We start from the raw sequence: 18752 nt of genomic DNA, 5'->3' as shown, positions 1-18752 counted from the left end.
TCACTCTCTCTTCCTATCCTTTCTCCCTCTTCATATCCCCTACTCTTTCTCTCTCCATCCTATTCCCTTCTCTCTACATCTTTCTCTCACTCTCTCCATCTTATCCATTTTCCCTCTTCCTATCTCCTAATCTCTCTCTCCCATAATATCTCTCTCTCTCTCTCTCTCTCTCTCTCTCTCTCTCTCTCTCTCTCTCTCTCTCTCTCTCTCTCTCTCTCTCTCTCTCACACACACACACACACACACACACAAACACATAAAATACTAAGCTCTCTCAATCCCTCGCTAATTCATAAACTCTCTCACACTAATTTCCAACCTTATCTCTCTCACTAAATAGAAACCTCTATCTTCAACTAGTTCCTAACTTACCCCTCTCTCACACTAACACCTAACCCCCCCCCCCCCCTCCCCCCTCCCACAACCGTCTCTCTCCACACTCACTAACTCCTAGGCTCTATCTCTTACTAACATCTAAGCTCTTTCATGAACTAATAACCTCTCTCTCTTTAAAACATAACATTTACCTTCTCTATCTCTTGAAATAAGAGAGAAATAGAGAGAGGGATAGGAGTTAGCAAGAGAATTAGAGAGGTTAATAATTAGTAAGAGATAGTGAGAGAGAAATATTGGAATTTAATAAAAAGAGAGATGTCTTAAGATTGTGTGTGTGTGTGTGTGTGTGTGTGTGTGTGTGTGTGAGAGAGAGAGAGAGAGAGAGTTATGAGTTTGATAGAGATAGGTTAGGAGTTAGTGAATTAATGGGAGAGGTTAAGAGTTTGTGTTGGTGTGGGTGTGTAATGCCCCGCTAGGGAACCTAAAAGAAGTTAACATAAAGTTTCACTAAGTTTGTCAAACTTTTTTTTAAAGATAAAGATATAACAATAGTTGTAAAATAGCAGAAGCAATTAACATACACTCCTACATCAACAACACATAAACCAATTACAACTCTTAAGGATCCCATGATGAAGAATTATGTTTAATTTTAATTAACACTAAATCCAATATATAATAAATCCACGTCAAATAATAATATACAGTCATCTCGAATGCCACTTGGCAATAATCATAATGCACAATCATCCAATGTACAAGGCACAAGGTATGAGAGGCTGAAATATTATACATCATGAAATAAATTAAATTATCTTGTAAGATCTATGAAATCAAATACAATACACTAAGTATAACCATCCATCATAGAAATATAGGAATAGATAGAAAGGCACATCCACACAAACACATCTAGCAATAGCATCTGACGGTCAGATCTCAATGGTATAAGAAAAAAGCACTACCACCCAACCTCGTGGAACCCAAAAAGGTCCACTCCCACCACACTGAGGAGATACACTCAAGTCACAAATAGAATAACAAACTCACAAGTCAAAATCGACATCTAGGTCAAGGAAACACCTGAAAGAAAACTATCTCAAAGGGTACTAAGACACAAGTATCAACTAATCCTAAAGGCAACACAGACGTGTAGGAAATCTATTATGCATGTGGGAAAGTGTCATCATATGAGCCAACTCTAAGGTTACCTAGCTAGTCTTTTAATCCTTTGGCCCCCTAGTGACTCTATGTGGCACTAGTATCCTTTCATACTAACAAGGCATACTAATGAGTCAGCTCTAAGATTACCCGGCTAGTCTTTTAATCCTCTGGCCCCCTAGTGACTTTTTGTGGTGCCAATATCCTATTAATTCATTTTAAACCCATTTAATGAAATGTCATCACTTATTAACTAACCTATAATGGGTTACTCGTCAGCCTCTTTAGGGCCTTGGCCTCCATTGCAAGTCACTTCCTAACATGACATACAAATAACCTACCCTAAGCTCAGTAAAGAAAAATGATCTCAAAAGACCACATACCATACATCAGTTCTTAAAAATAAGCAACTGACAAGCATTAAAATATCAGTGCTCAAAAATCAAGTACACATAAACCAATCCACATCATAACATGACATCACCAAAAAAAATATTAGACAAACACCTAAGTCCTATACAAGCAACTGGAAAGCAGTCTAAATACAACTGATCGAAGACTCAAAGGTTATATCAAATAGGTCACACCATTTACCTCAGTTTCACACAAGAACACTAGAAAGTAGTAACAATCAATAGATCAAAACACCTCATAGAGCATACAAGACACATTACCATGGTTGTATAAAAGATCATGATCAAAACATCATCATGCCATCACAAAACATAACTCCTGAGCCTTTGGTAAACATCCTTATTTAGTCAACTTGACACCCAATAGTAAAATCACAAGTCATAAAGAGTACATACAAAAGTCATTTCCATAATTCATCAGGTTTTGAAAACACAATAGTTCAATTGTTCACTTGTAGGTTTTCAAGTTTCCATTTCATTTTCAAGCACAAGATTTTGATATACATGAATAGGGATTCAATTTTTATTTCTCTAGTCACTAGATTCACTAAGATTTCTCGAGTTCACTAAAGTCCTAGACGATTCAACTAATTCATATAAAGTTGATTAAACATTGTTCATAGTTCAATTTGTTATCAAAACATAAGAGTTCAGGTTTTCATTTCTAAGTTTTTTACTTTATAAAGTTTTCAATTTCAATTAGGGTTCACGTTTTCATTTTCTCAAAGTATGATAACTACTAAGGTTTTCGAATCATAAAATTGCCCTAGTGATAAAAATCATTTACATTTAAAACTAACTCATCTGGAGCAAAATCTAAGTTCATTAAAATTATATGTCTTTTCCAAATCACAATTCACAATTTCACATCTCACCTAGGATTATAAAACAAAATTAAATAATTATTAAACAATGATTAACAAATTATTAATAGCATAATAGAAGTTTACTAATACTCATTCACAATTTATGATTCTAATTCATTTTAATAATAATTTAATCAAATACCTTAACTAAATATTATTAAATTTTAATTCAAAAATCATCAATTTATTCATGATAATAATTATCATTTTAACATATGTATTAATAAAACTAGTAATTAATATTAGTTATTAATATTAAAACTACAACTACTAATAAATAACTTAAATTTATTAATAATCATAATTAATATTAATAAAAATATAATATTAACTAAACTATATAATAATAACTTAAAATTTAAATAATTTAAAATTTAAAACAAACTAAATTTAATTATAAATTCAAAATTTAATAAAATAAAATTTAAAAATGTGTTTTAGGTCTGCACAACCAACCTTTTAATGGTTGTTGCCTCAATACCTGCTGCGTGCAGCCACGACTAGTACTGCCACCGAGAGGGGAGGTGGGGTATGGGACCTACCTCCCTCCCTATTTATTATTTTATTTTATTTTATTTTAATATAAATTGTTTTAAAAATAATTTAAAACAAGACCCCCCAATTATTATTATTTTTAATATTTTTTTAAAAATAAATATTCTAAATTTAATCTAATAGGGAAACCCAGATAAACTAGTCAAATTTACATTCTAAATTTTTATTTTAAACAAAAACCCAACTGATTAAAAATTTTAAGCACAAAGGTTTTCCAAAAATTTCATTCCTCAAACATAGATAACTTTGAAACGAAATCAAACTTAGATTTACAACAAGGTTTTCATTAAAGAAATCAAACAACTCAACAATTATCTGAGAACAAATCTATCTAGATACGAAGCAGACAGAAGATTGAAAAACTGAAACTATTGTGAAATTTAAACACTAGATTCTACTTGAATCTGATGCTAACCTGCAAACACACAATCGCACGAAGTATGCGAAAAAATCCCTTTCCTCTGAAAACTTCCTTCCCTATAATGCCTTCTCAAAAATCTTGGTTCCCACAAAATGAGCTCTAGATCTCTGATAAAGAGTCCTCCCCTAAATTTGGGGTTATGATTGTGCAATCACAAGAGGGAACTTGCTAATCAATTTTTTTTAATATTTAATAAACTTTTACATTTTCATGCACAAACTTTTAGATATTTAATTATAAAATATCTTTATTTAAATAATTAGCTTACTCTCTTTAATTAGTTTATTATATTTTGATTTTGATGCATAAATTTTATGCAATTTAATTAAAATATACTTTATTAAATTTATGTTTTCTCTATCTTATTAAATTGTGAAAATGCTTTGAATATAATATTTAATAATTTAACTAACAATATTATTTAGATTTTATTAATTAAAATAAAACTCCTAAATAAATTATTATTAAATTAAATAAATATAAAATGACAAAAATAGAACTTCAATAAAATCTTTAAATTTAATTATTTTATTTAATTAATCTCTCAATTAATTAAATATTGATTTTTTTTTATAACATTTACATTCAATTAAATCGTTAATTATCTTTTAATTTGATTTAATTATAACAGAAAATCACAATAGACCCACAACAAAACCAAATACAACAACTCAACTAAAAGTCAAAGAACAAAGTCAAACTCCAGGGTTATAATCATGAATTTATGTCACTTGACACATTCAAAAAGGTGAAACTAACTCATATACTTGTCATTTTCTAGGACAATTGGCTTAGGTTTTAGGATTCAGACTCAAGAGTTATCTCCCCACTTATACCATTGAAATACTGTGATAGGGTATGCTCATCCTGGCAATTCAAGGAAGTCAATACTCGATACCTGCAATCTGCATAAAATCTACGCATGTACAAACACATATATTCTAAACTAAATAGGCAATGGCAGAAAGTGGTGCATCATGCAAATCTCAACTAGCAAGTGACTACGACTCCCTTCCTTAGCCACATCAAAAAGTTCAAGCATAAAGAAAACATACACACACACCATACACATGCAAGTATGGGGTAATTATCTATAGAAACCACATAAAAATCATTCATCTAACTAACATCATTAAACAAATGAAAGTCACTACATGAACATACATATCATCATCAAAAAATCATGGATACATGAAATAACTAGTACTAAAGTAATTCAACACCTATATTAACTAAATATGAAATACAATTAATCAATTCGAGTAACCCAGCACTGCTAATCATAAAACATAATCAAAAAATTAGCCTAAAAGAATCTGGCAATACAAAAAAAAATTCAAGTAGGCATAGGCATTACTTCGTGTGTGTGTGTGTGTGTGTGTGTGTGTGTGTGAGAGAGAGAGAGAGGACTCTTACCTACCTATTCCCTCCATGTTTGGAAAATAATGGCTACCTATTTTAGACCATGATTGGTTCAAATTAATGGAAAATAAATTTTGATTTCTTAGTAGTATTTGAGTTTCATTATGTTGTAGATCTATTCAATATCTTTCCAATGCATTTTGAACAGAGTCAATCAGACTCTAGATGTAAAAGTTATGTCTTTTGGAGTAGAAACTATTTTTGTTTCTTCAAAATCCAATCAAGTTTTGAAGAGAATTTTTGTCCTACTGACCCCATGGCATTTAGTTTTTATGTATTTTGGAAATCCTATCTACTTTTTTAAATTTTAAATAACCTGATTAGCTTATTGATGTTTTTGGCTTTTTTTGTGGTGTCTACTAAATTCTACACCATCTTAGTGCATACACCCATGTCTTGATCTTTTCCTCTAAGAATAGTATTACAGGAAGATGGATATTGATTTCAAACTCAAAGGGAGATTAATATGCCTTCAAAGGTAACATTGAATGAGCAATTATGAAGATTGATATTTAGAAGGTGTCTAAAAGTCTATGTGTGTGACTACATGGTTTCAATGAGCTCGTCCCTCATGTACATCATGAGGAAGTGATGACTTCCAAATGATTATCACTTGTATTTGCAAAATTTATTGAAAGGTGTTGATCTTACAATAACTTAATTTTCTATTATGATGGATATCTTGAGATGTTTATGCAAATCATGATAGATTATACTTTGCATGGTGGATGTTCCTATAGCAAAGATTATGAGAATGTGTGTACACACACCTTATGAACATTTTGAGTACATGGTGAATGTTTACCCAAATTGATGGTCAAGAGGCCATTACACAAAGTACTTGGTGAATGTCAAATGAGTTGACATTCAGGAGGCCATTACTCAAGATACTTGGTGAATATCTTGCAATTTAGCATTTGGGAGGCCATTGCTCAAAGAGTACATGATGAATATCAAATGAGTTGACATTCAGGAGGTCACCACTCCCAATGTCTTTATATTACATTAAGGTAATATATGGTCCTATGTTCATCCCCCCTAACTAAGAGAGGGTACTAATTTAAGGTAGTTTAAGTTGGATAAAAGTCACTAAAGATGTGTGTGTGTGTGTGTGTGTGTGTGTGTGTGTGTGTGTGTGTGTGTGTGTGTGTGTGTGTGTGTGAGAGAGAGAGAGAGAGATTTAATATATATACAAATATATGTGTGTGTGTTAAATAACGAGAGAGACAACTTCCATTTGGAAAGAACATACCACAAAGGCAATACTACTACATTTACAGCGATCCTAAATTCCAACAATATTAAATATATTTTATTATTGTTTAGTATTAGAATTATATCTCTATCGTTTTTGTTTCCTCTCTAACAATCAAATTTACAAATTCTATAAATTTGAAATTGAATTTGTAGAAGGATTTTTATATTTACAAATTCTAAAATTTAAATTACAATAAATTTTTTTTTTAAATTATATTTTAAAAATGTAATTAAAAAACCAACACATGCAAAATTATATAATAAAAATTTCCAAGTAAATAAATAAACATGTTTTTTAGTTACTTATTATTATTCTAATAATAATATTAATATTATTGTCATAGAGTTTAGATTCATAGAGTGTAATACATTTAAATTAAATAATAAAATTAGTTATAGAATGGGAAATAATTTAAATGTCATTGAGAAACATTGTTGATGTCCAGTGTAGAAAATAATTTGTGACGTAATATTATTTTAAATGGCATGGTAAAAGGTAGGTACAACATCGAAGATGGATGATAAATGAACCAAATGGCTATTTAGTTGACCGAATGGCTATTTATAGCCATTTATTAATTATTAAAGAATTATAATATAATGAGATTGTAATATTAATTTAATATTAAATAATAAATAAATGTCTAATAAACAACCATTTTTCGGTTGGGTAGACAATTCCATAAATGACATGGCACTGGCTAAATAGCCAAAAATTTGCACCTCGACCAATGCCCCAAATTTGACCTACCTGCCCGTGTGTTGCCCAACATAGACATTTCACTTTCCTATGTCTGTACAACAATGTAGTAATATATGTATATACATATTATTCACTGAAGAAGTTATATATATATATATATATATATAAGTTAAAATAAGGAAAGTTTGTTGTAAATTGTTATTTAAGTTAAAAATATTATAGGTTTTGTTTATAAAATGAATATTTTAATCTATCTTATTTATTTAAATATTGTAATGAGATATTTTTTTAATAAAGTCAATTTTAGAAAGAAATTTACTTTAACTTTTAATTATCATAAATCTATTGTAAATTTTAAATATATTCTATAAAAAGGATCTCATGGTTTTTTAACAAAATAAATATATTATTAACATTGAAGTAAATTTATCTTATTAGCTTTATTACTATTCACTTGTTTAAAGAGAAAATTATATAAGTATAATAAAGAGAAAAATATTTTTATTGGCTTGTTAACTTTGCTTATTTTTATATTGTATTAACTTTTTAAAATAAGTAAATAAAATAAAAATATTTTTCCTCACTTAATTTAATTATTTTTCTACCTTATTAACTTTTCTAAAGAAGTGAATAGTTTTTTCCTTCTCATTGTTACATTTATATTTTTCTCTAACAAATTATTATACAATGTTTCATTGGCTAATTCACAAAAAAAAAAAATTAGAAGGTAACATTTATCTTCATATATTTTATAAAATGAACTATTTTTACTTACTATAATGAGTAATTCAATCTAATTTATATTTTTAGTATAAAATTTCAAAATTTTATTAATTAGTAGTGTATATACTAATATGTTAGCAAGAAAACACTAATCTATTTAAAAACCAAAGCATTAACTAACAAGATCAATATAACATATATGAGAGACTAAAGAGGAACCCCTAATTAGGAATGTGAGCCAAATGAATGGACTCTCCCAATAGGATTTCACTCTTTGCTTGGTAGATGAGTCTAAGCAAAGGATTGGTATGTATGCTCAAAGGGCTACAAATTTGCTTCAATGGATGTTGGGCTTTGGATGTGGATGTATGTAAAAAGTATGGATTTTGGCTTCTCAAAATAACATTATAACTTTAGCTTAAGGATTGTGATGAAATGGCTTGGGAGGGGATTCAATTTATAGGCTAAGGGCTTGAGGGTTTGAGGGCTAAGATGTAAGGATGGAGAAAAGCTTATGGAGGGCTCAGATTGCATGAGAGGAGGGCACATGGATTGTGCTTCCTTATAGCCAATCAGAGAGTGACACATGCCATAGGGTCATTGGTTAGAGCAAGAGGGGTTGAGGGGTCAACAAAGGAGGCTCAAAGCTCATAAAGACCCTCATAATGGCTTGTAAGAGCAATGAATGGGCTTGTAAGAGTCATTTATGGCTTTGTAAGAGCATTTATGGCTTGGTGGTTGGGATATTTTGAGGGAAGATTTTGGCTTGGCATAGGAAAGTCTTAAGCTTGTTTAAGATTGTGCAAATGATTAAGGGTAGGATTAGAGATGGTTTAGGATTAGAGTAGGGATGTTAGAGATGGGCAAGTGGATGGCATTTAATGAGGGTGGGTGAGTTAGTGGCTAAGCTTGGTTAGTATGGGTGGATGGGGTGGATTAGGCTAAATGGAGGATTAGAGATAGGCTTAGGATGAGGATGAAGACCTTCTTGAAGAGTCTACAACTTCCTAGGATGAGGATAAATAAAGTTTATTTATCTTAAAAGTTTGGGTTGAGGAGATATTCATTAAAACATTTTTAATAAATATGAGGATTAATATTTAATTTTAATTAAATATTTTGAGTTCGGATTAGGGGTAGGAAATGATGGGATTAGCCTTTAATCGAAATTAAAGAAGGATTAGAAGATTTTGGAAGAGGTTAGTGGTCTTAAGGAAATTGGCCAAGTTTTGGGCAAAAAATAAATTAATTATTTATTTTAGGATTTTTGGTCAATTTATTAATTAAATAATTAATAAATAAGAAAATAACGTTTAAATAAGATTTAAACATTTTTGGAAGGGATTTCTTAATTAAATATTTTTAATTAAGATAAAGGGATTTAATGGCACAAAAATTAATTAATTAATTAATTAATTAATGATGATGTCATTAGAGACTTTTCAGAAAATAAAAATACTTTATTTTTTAAGGGATTTTAGGTGTCTACAAGTAGTATCATAAATACAAATAAAACTTGTTTTATATTTAATTTGAAACAATCTTTTTTATTTTCTTGACATTCTTTCTCATATTTTATTTTATAACTTAGAATATATAAAATGTTTTTACTTATTATTAAGATTATTTTTAGTATTCTTATAATAGATCAATACTTTTTTCCTAAAATTAACAAGATATATCTAAAAGATTCAACTCTTTTCTTTTCCTCGTAAGAAAAAAATTAGAGACATTATTACCTAATGAATATCATAAATATAAATAAAATTTATCTATTTTCTTGATTTTCTTTAATTTCTTTAATTTACTTAAATGTTAAAAAGTATTCTACACATGAATGCAGAGTAATTTGATAAACTAAAGAACATTTTGTTATTTTAACTTATTTATTTAAAAAATATGTTAAGAAATTATTTAGCAAATACTATATCTAAATATGAATGTAGAATAATTTAATAAACTTTATTTTAACTTATTAATTTTTTTTTTTAAATTAAGAAATTAACAAGATATATCTAAAAGTTAAAATAAATTAGGCACCGCTATTTTTTTAAAATAAATAAGATAGATTAAAATATTCATTTTATAAACAAAACCTACAATATTTTTAACTTAAATAACCTTTAATATGAATATACAATAATATACAACAAACTTTTCTTATTTTAACCTCTCTCTCTCTCTCTCTCTCTCTCTCTCTCTCTCTCTCTCTCTCTCTCTCTCTCTCTCTCTCTCTCTCTCTCTCTCTCTCTCTCTCTATATATATATATATATATATATATATATATATATATATATATATATATATATATATACATTGTTGTGTACAAACATAGGAAAGTGAAATGTCTTTGTTGTACAGTGGACAGATGGGCAGTACACAGGTAGGGCAGGTCAAATGTGGGGCAATATTTTGTAGAGAAAACAAAATTGGGGTACAAAATTTGGTAGCAGCTATCTAGCATGTGTATTGTTTTTCTTCATTTTTAATTGCCCTGTCCAAGTCAAATCAAATCAAATGAGGTGATTAGCCTGACTATTGGAGACTAAAAATCAAATTTATCACCATCTTACAAAAATTATCCCTCTTTAAACAATGTGGAAAAAATAATTAGTCCACCTATATAGTCGAAGGCTTATGTTTTCCCCTCAAATTCTTATTATTTGTTTTGTTGTCTTTCACCATATTAAACTAGAATTTTAATGTTTGGTTCCATTATTTTGATTTTGATTTTTGTTTAAATATTTCTCTTTTTTCATTGGCTATTCATATTTTTGCTAGTGGTTTTTTTTTTTTTTTCTCCAATCAAAAAATTAAAAAATGTATTATATAGCATGTAAGAAATAAGAAAAAATCAAATAAACTTTGAGATTTCTAATTTTTTTATAATCTTTTTGAAAGTCAAAATTTCAAAATGTCCTATAATTGGATTTGAAATAATAATAATAATAAGAAGAAAATATGTAAATAATAAATAATTGATTAAACTTTTATTATTTCTTTAAAATATTATTTTTACTTCATTATTTATTAATATTGAAAGTTTAAAAATATTGATATATATTATATTTATATATTTTTAATATTTATAAATACATTTTTAAAATATTTTATAGATTTTTATAGTCAGTTTCTTTTTATAATTTTGACAATAGCTTAACCTTGTACTTTACAACATTAGGTGGGACTCTTGTTTGAAATTGTAATGATAATTAAAAAGTTTTTTTGGCATGGCAAAAGAAAACGACCACATAATTTATTTTATTTTTTAAAATCCCCATTTTTGTGTTTTATTTAAGTTTAATTTTTAATTTTTTAATTTTATCTTTATAATTATATAAATAAATTAAGTTAGAATTATTAATATTTGAAATTAAAATAATAAATTAAATAATTTTTTTAAGCAATATTAAATTTAAAAGCTATATTTAAATTTTCACTTAAGTTATACATATATGTATTTTTATCTATTTTTATTATAATTAATTGGAATATGTTTAATTACTATAAATAATGTTTTGTTTAGTGTTTCATCATTAAAATTAGGTTAGATTTGTAGTTAAAACTATATAACTTATATATTTATTTTATTTTAATATTTTAATACATATAAAATTTTTTGTGTAAATAAGTATTCATTATTTACACTTTACTTAAGTTTACTTAAGTTAATGCATTATTTTAATATTTTTTAGGTTGACACTTAGGAGTTTGCATACTTTTATGAGTTGTCATGTTGACAACATAGAAGTAAGCAACTCTAATTCAGCACATGGTGTCTACAACACTAGAGTTTGCATAATTAACTGAGTTGTCATGTAGACAACATAGTTATTTGAACTCTTAATTAAGCACATGGTGTCTACAATATTATTTTTCATGCTTCACCTTTGTAGGCTTATCCTCTCATCATTGCACTTACTCATGTGCTTAATGGAGGATAACCCACACCTAGTGGACATGTGCCTAGTTGTAAGACTTATCATGTTGCTGACTCCTAGACATTCTAGATGCATCTTAGAGGCCTTTATATACAGGCACTCCTAGTGTACTTGTACCTTGAATTGAATACTATATTGTTATTCTGATCATACTCTGGTCTATTATGTGCTTGTGCTTGAGTTCCTTGATCTTGGTGAATTTTTCCCTAAGGAAAATTCTTAGATGGTATCAGAGTGGAGGGAGATTCTCGTCACATAGCCATTAGAGAACTTGTTGCATCATTTCTTGAAGGGACCCGATTCAAATCCAGAGCATTTGCAGCAATTGGGAGCATCTAGAGCTAAAGAAAACCATGACATTGTGTCCAAAGTGATGATTCAGTGAAAATTGACTATAAATTCACCTATTTCTGGCCATAGTCAATTTTGAGGCAAAAAAATTTGCAAACCAGAACCTTAAGACCTAATTTACAAACTCAGTATGGTCATTATTCAATTTTTTCAATTGATTTTTAGATCTGTTATTTCTTTGTGCATTTTCAGAGTATTTTTTCAAAAAAAAATTTAGCCCAGTTGGACATGCAGAGAAATTTTTTTGTACAGGTACCAGGCAGTGATACCATAGCCCTGTATCATGCAAGGAATATTCGATTTCATTAGCAGCATATTCCTTCATCTAATTTTAGTGGCGGCTCTTCAATTTTATCACATTTATCGACAGCAATATCCAACCACATTCAAAATCTGAATGGCAAAGTCACACTGCCCTCAACAATAACAGGTGACTCCAAATACTCTGACAGCCCCTTTTGTTATGCATCGATCGAGCTTTTTTTTTAAAGCCTTTCACATGAGCCGCAAGGTGAATGTGGGATAAATCCCAATCCACCCCACCATTTTTAAGAATCTATCGCCAAACCTTCAAAAACACAGCACCTATTTTGTCATTATGATCGCATCTTTGTCAACTGAACACTGTGACACATGGCTAGTATAGATCACACCACACTATCCATATAGGACATGTCTAAAACCATGTAAGCAATACATAGTCCCTCCAACATAGTGCCAGCTCAGCAGGCCACTCCTCCATGTCACCAGACCTAGTCGACAGACACATCAGCAAGTTGACATGTGCTCTGTCCATGTAAACTAAAGCCATAATTTTTTTGTACTACCATGTCATAGGTTGTAGAATGTCACACGTGCTGATATCATCAATTATACAGGTGACAGCATCACCACATTAGCAAAGGCCTACATTTTTGCTTATGTTAGCCAACTACTATGCTAAATTTGATGACCATTTGATCATCATCCAAAGGCATTTTTGAACTATTGCAACAATCATTTGACCGTCAAATTTAACACCATCTTTTCTTCTTCAAATGCAATTTTGATTTGACAACCTGACTTTGAGAGGCCATATCTCGGTCATCCAGACTCCAAATCAAGTGCAATTTTTTTTGATATTGGGTATAATTTCTTGAATTTTTCAACAAAGCAACTCTTTTCTAGTTTTGGTGCACATATTTGTTAGAAATAGCATTTTTTGGCAACTGTACCTGTCTAATCCTACATTTTGCAACTTCAAATGCACCGTACGAGCTCATCTGGACTCCTTTTCAGGTTCTATTTTTTTTTTGAAAGTGCATTTTTTTATCTACATTCCAAATTTGTTATTAAATTTTAGGCTTGTGTGGACATAAATACCACTTTCAGAAATAGGTCTTCTTTTGCATTGTATTGCTTCACAATTGTTGTATTTTTGAGCTACATTGTAAAGTTCCATATTTGTACTCTAAAAAGAGGTTATAAATAGAAAAATCAGAAGCCACTTTGTCCATTTTGACAAGTGGCCTATTGTAAACACACTACATATAAATTGCCAAAATCATTCATTTGGGGGGGTGGGGGGATTTTTTGATTGAGTAAAAAGGGAGGGGTGTGTATTGTGTATTGTGTCTCCTTGATCTTGTGCTCTTGCATTATGTGTTCTTTTTCAAAGTTAAATCCACATAATTATGCTACTTTGAAAGAAAACATAAAGAAACCATTGGTAGAAAAAGGTTTACTGCATTATGTAATTGGTGCAACAAAAAAACCTCTTGTTGATGCTAATGAAGCTCGAAAAGAAGATTGGGAATCCAAACAAGAGATGGCCCTAGGAACCTAGTTGAAAAATATCTCTGATCCTGTCAAATATCATGTTAGGAAGCTTACCAATCCAATAGAGGTATGGGCTAAACTTGAAGCATTGTATGGGACCGTAGATGAAGACATGGCCTACACCATAGAGGACAAACTTCTCAAATTGGATCCTAGGAATTTTGACACCATCAAAGACTATCTTACCCATGTAGACATGTATAGGGCACAACATAAGGATTGTGGTGAACCCATCAAGGATGGAAAGATGATCAAACACATCATGACTCATCTTTCACTTGAATATGCTCCTTTTGTTTCCAGTTACAATACTCACAAATTAACAATGGGTAGTGCCTACATTAAACCTTTATTTGAGAAATTTTCAAAAATGTTGATCTTAGAACATGACAATTTAGTAACTATGGGGATTCTCAAGTCTTCCAAGACCAAAGCCTTGGTAGCTAATGAAGGTAATTCAAATGGTACAAACTCCAACAATAAGCATAACCAGTGGAAGGCTAAGCCACAAGATGGCACACAACAATCCTCCTCTAAACAAAAATCTTCCTCACATCAATCTTCTTCCACTCAACAATCATCTTCATAGCAAGGCAAGTCTTTTTCCAAAAATAATCATAAGGGGAACAACTCCAACAAAAGGGAGAAGAAAACTTGTGCCTATTGTAAGAAGAATGGTCATAATGAACATGAGTGCAAGGATAAGTAGATTGGTGAATTGGTAAACCTAATGAGGAAACACAAAATTGATGTACCAAATTCCTGTAAGGATAAGGGATCTTCAACCATTTCAAATGGTAAGGGACAAGCTTTGGTAGCAAGTACAAACAATATTGAGGAATGGGTTCTTGTTTTAGGAGCAACACATCATATGGGTGCTTTAAGGGAGCATTTTTCCTCTTTGAAACCATCAAATGTACCTTGCATCTATGTGGGTAATGACACTCAAGTGGAAGTTGAAGGGAAAGGAAACATTGATTTGGACAATGGTGTCTTCAAGGATGATCTTCATGTTCCTAACCTTAGTACCAACCTTCTTTCCATCTACCAAATAACTCACTATGGATGTGGCAACAAAGTGGACTTCCTTCCTAATACAATTGTGGTGAAAAATCTCAAAGATGATTCTATGGTGGCAATTGGAAAGGCTAATAATGAGATAAGACTTTATTCTTTCTCACATTTTGTGCCTAAGTCTACTTCCCTTGCCTTGTTGACTCATTCAAATACACAAAGTAAACTATGGCATGAGAGATTTGGACATCTCAATTATTGCTACCTTCAACAACTCAGTAGCAAGGATATGGTCATTGGTCTACCTCAAGTCAAGTATTTAGAGGGTGTATGTCCAAGTTGTGAAGCAAGAAAGCATCTTGAAGAGAAATATGACAAGGGGAAGTCTTGGAAAGCTACTATTGTTCTTGAATTGGTTCATAGTGATGTAGTTGGCCCATTTCTAGTACCATCATTTGGTAAGGCTCACTATGTTCTCACTTTTATTGATGATTTTTCATGCTACACATGGGTCTTCTTCCTTGCTCATAAGAGTGAAGTATTTGATAAGTTCATCACCTTCAAAGCTCAAGTTGGTAAAAAATCAAGGAAATCCATCAAGATTCTATGAATAGATAATGGCAAGGAATATATCAACTCCAGATTTATAGACTTTTGCACTCATGAGGGTATTGATTTTCAACATTCAGTTACATACATGCCATAGTAGAACGGTGTTTCTAAAAGGAAGAATGGAACCCTTAAGGAAATTACCACTTGTATGCTTCAACATAAGTCTCTAGATCAAGTGTTTTGGGTAGAAGCCATGTGTTGTGCCAATTACATCCAAAACAAAAGTTCCCATAAGGCCTTAGATGGAATTACACCTTTTGAGGCATGGTGTGGCAGAAAACCAAGTCTAAAGCACTTTAAAGTCTTTGGTTGTTCAGCATGAGCAAGGATACCTCCACGAAATTGAAAGGAATTGGAACCTCAAAGTAAACCTTGTATATTTTTTTGGATATCCTGACTATCTTAAGGCATAAAAACTCATGGATCCATAGACTCATGAAATCTTTTATGAGAGGAGTGTTCACTTTGAAGAAACTTGTCCAAGTTTGGCTTCTTTAATTCCTCCTTCTTCCTCCTTCATGGACAGTGATCATAGTGATGATAGTGACTTAGAAGATGAGATTCCTTCAAATTTTACTCATAGAACACCACCTTCACATGGTCCACAAATAGTTGAGGACATTCCTTCTTCCTCCACTAAACCTTGTTGGGCACAGCAAACTCTTGATTCATCAGGTTGGTGAGGAATCCTTTAGATACTCGGAGGACGAGTTCATAGCACAAATCATTTCCACATGCATATATAGCCATTACTTCATATTCATAGTCATTTAAGGAAGCATAAGGGATTTCAGAATGGGATGAGGCTATGGAGGAAGAATATAACTCTTTGATGAAAAACAACACTTGGGACTTAGTTCCCCTTCCTAAGGGAAGAAAATTGGTTCAGTGTAAGTGGATCTATCAAACCAAATTTGTAGTAGATGGAAGTGTAGATAAGCATAAGGCTAGACTAGTTGCCAAAGGTTTCTCATAGGTTCTAGGTATTGACTATACTAAGACTTTTGCACCAGTTGCCAAGATGAACTACATTCGCTTGACACTCACTATTGTTGCAGCTCATGGTTGGGTTGTACATCAGATGGATGTAAAGAGTGCCTTTTTGAATGGTGATATTCATGAGGAGATTTATATGGAGTAGCCACAGAGGTTCATACAAGATTTTACTATGGTTTATAGATTGAAGAAGTCTATTTATTGTCTTAAGTAGGCTCCTCAGGCTTGGTATGCCAAGATGGATTCATTTTTACTCTCAGCAAGATTCACCAGGTGTCATTCTAATTTGAATATCTACATTCTTCAGGAGGATGACTCACACTTGATACTCGTGCTTTATGTAGATGACTTGATCATTATAGGAAGTACTTCATCCATCATTTCTAGTGTAAAGACCTCTTTGTAGGACAAATTTTCTATGAAAAACTTGGGTTTGCTACATTATTTCCTTGGTATTGAGATCACACTTTCTCAGCCCAAGTATGCTCTTGACTTTCTTTCTCGATTTCACATGAGTGACTGTAAGCCTGCTCCTACTTCCTTTCTTTCAGGTGTCAAGTTAGAGGCCAAGTGCACCACTCCACTTATTGATGCTACATTGTATAGATAGTTAGTTGGGAGTCTCATCTACTTGACACATACACTCCCTGATATAGCTTTTGTAGTTGGCATGGTTTCTCACTTCATGCAAGAACCAAATGAGCTTCATTGGAAGGCCACCAAGTGCATCTTGCACTAGATACAAGGTACACATACACATGGAATACACTATGCAATAGGTATAGGACTTCATCTGGTTGGATATATAGACTTAGACTATGCAGGGTACCTTGATTCTCACAAGTCTACTTCAGGTTACATGTTTTACCTTAGTTCTGGCCCTATTTGTTGGCAAAGTAAGAAGCAAAATATTTTTGCTCTTTCTTCAACTGAGGCTGAGTATCGAGGAGCTATCAATGCAGCTACAGAGGCTCTTTGGTTACATCACATCCTAGAGGAGTTTGGATTTGATCTACCTAAACCTACAGTCATACATTGTGACAATCAGAGTGCTATTGAGATCTCTAAACATCCAATTTAGCATTAATGGATGAAACACATTGAGGTTCATATGCACTACATCATAGAGCTGATACATGAGCAAAATCATTGCATTACAATATTGTCCTACAATAGAGCAAGTCATAGATATCTTCACCAAATCCTTCATTGAGGTCAAGTATATTCATTTGCAAGATCTCTTGGGGGTGTGGGATGTTTCAGAAAGGGGAGTCCCTTAACTTCTCTCTTCTTTCTTATGGGAGGGATATTTTCCTCATTTGAGGTCTTCTTCTCTCTCATCTTCTTTATTGTACTTATCTCTCTTTTTGGAGGAGGGTTTTTCCCTTGAGGTTTTCCCTCTTTCTCCACTTCATGAGAGATTGCATTGCATTACATTGTATGTAGAGAATTGGTTTTGTACATGGGTAGCTAACATGGCCTCATAGCACCAGGACCTATCATGCATTTGTGAGCTTAAGCGCATTCCCCTAAGTTGCACTTAAGAGGGGGTGTTGGTGTAAATAAGTATTCACTATTTATACTTTACTTAATTTTACTTAGGTTAATGCATTATTTTAATATTTATTAGGTTGAAACTTAGGAGTTTGCATACTTTTATGAGTTGTCATGTTGACAACATAGAAGTAAGCAACTCTAATTCAACACATGGTGTCTAAAACACTGGAGTTTGCATAATTAACTAAGGTGTCATGTAGAAAACATAGTTATTTTCACTCTTAATTAAGTACATGATGTCTACAACATTATTTTTCGTGCTTCACCTCTGTAGGCTTATTAATGGAGGATAACCCACACTTGGTGGACATGTGCCTAGTTGTAAGACTTATCATGTTGCTGACTCCTAGACATTCTAAATGCATCTTAGAGGCCTTTATATACAGGCACTCCTAGTGTACTTGTACATTAAATTCAATACTATATTGTTATTATGATCATACTCTGGTCTATTATGTGCTCGTGCTTGAGTTCCTTGATCTTGGGTGAATTTTTCCCTAAGGAAAATTCTTACAAAAATATCATTTCAATTTACTAATTTATATTACAAAAATTAATTTTTTTTATAAAAGATTTAAAAGGTTTTATGTTTATTCCTTTTGTGA

Source organism: Cupressus sempervirens, chromosome 2, assembly GCF_028749045.1.
Source record: "Cupressus sempervirens isolate cs-2001-9-10 chromosome 2, ASM2874904v1, whole genome shotgun sequence".
Classification (NCBI taxonomy): Eukaryota; Viridiplantae; Streptophyta; class Pinopsida; order Cupressales; family Cupressaceae; genus Cupressus; species Cupressus sempervirens.
Note: the sequence above shows the minus strand (reverse complement) of the source record.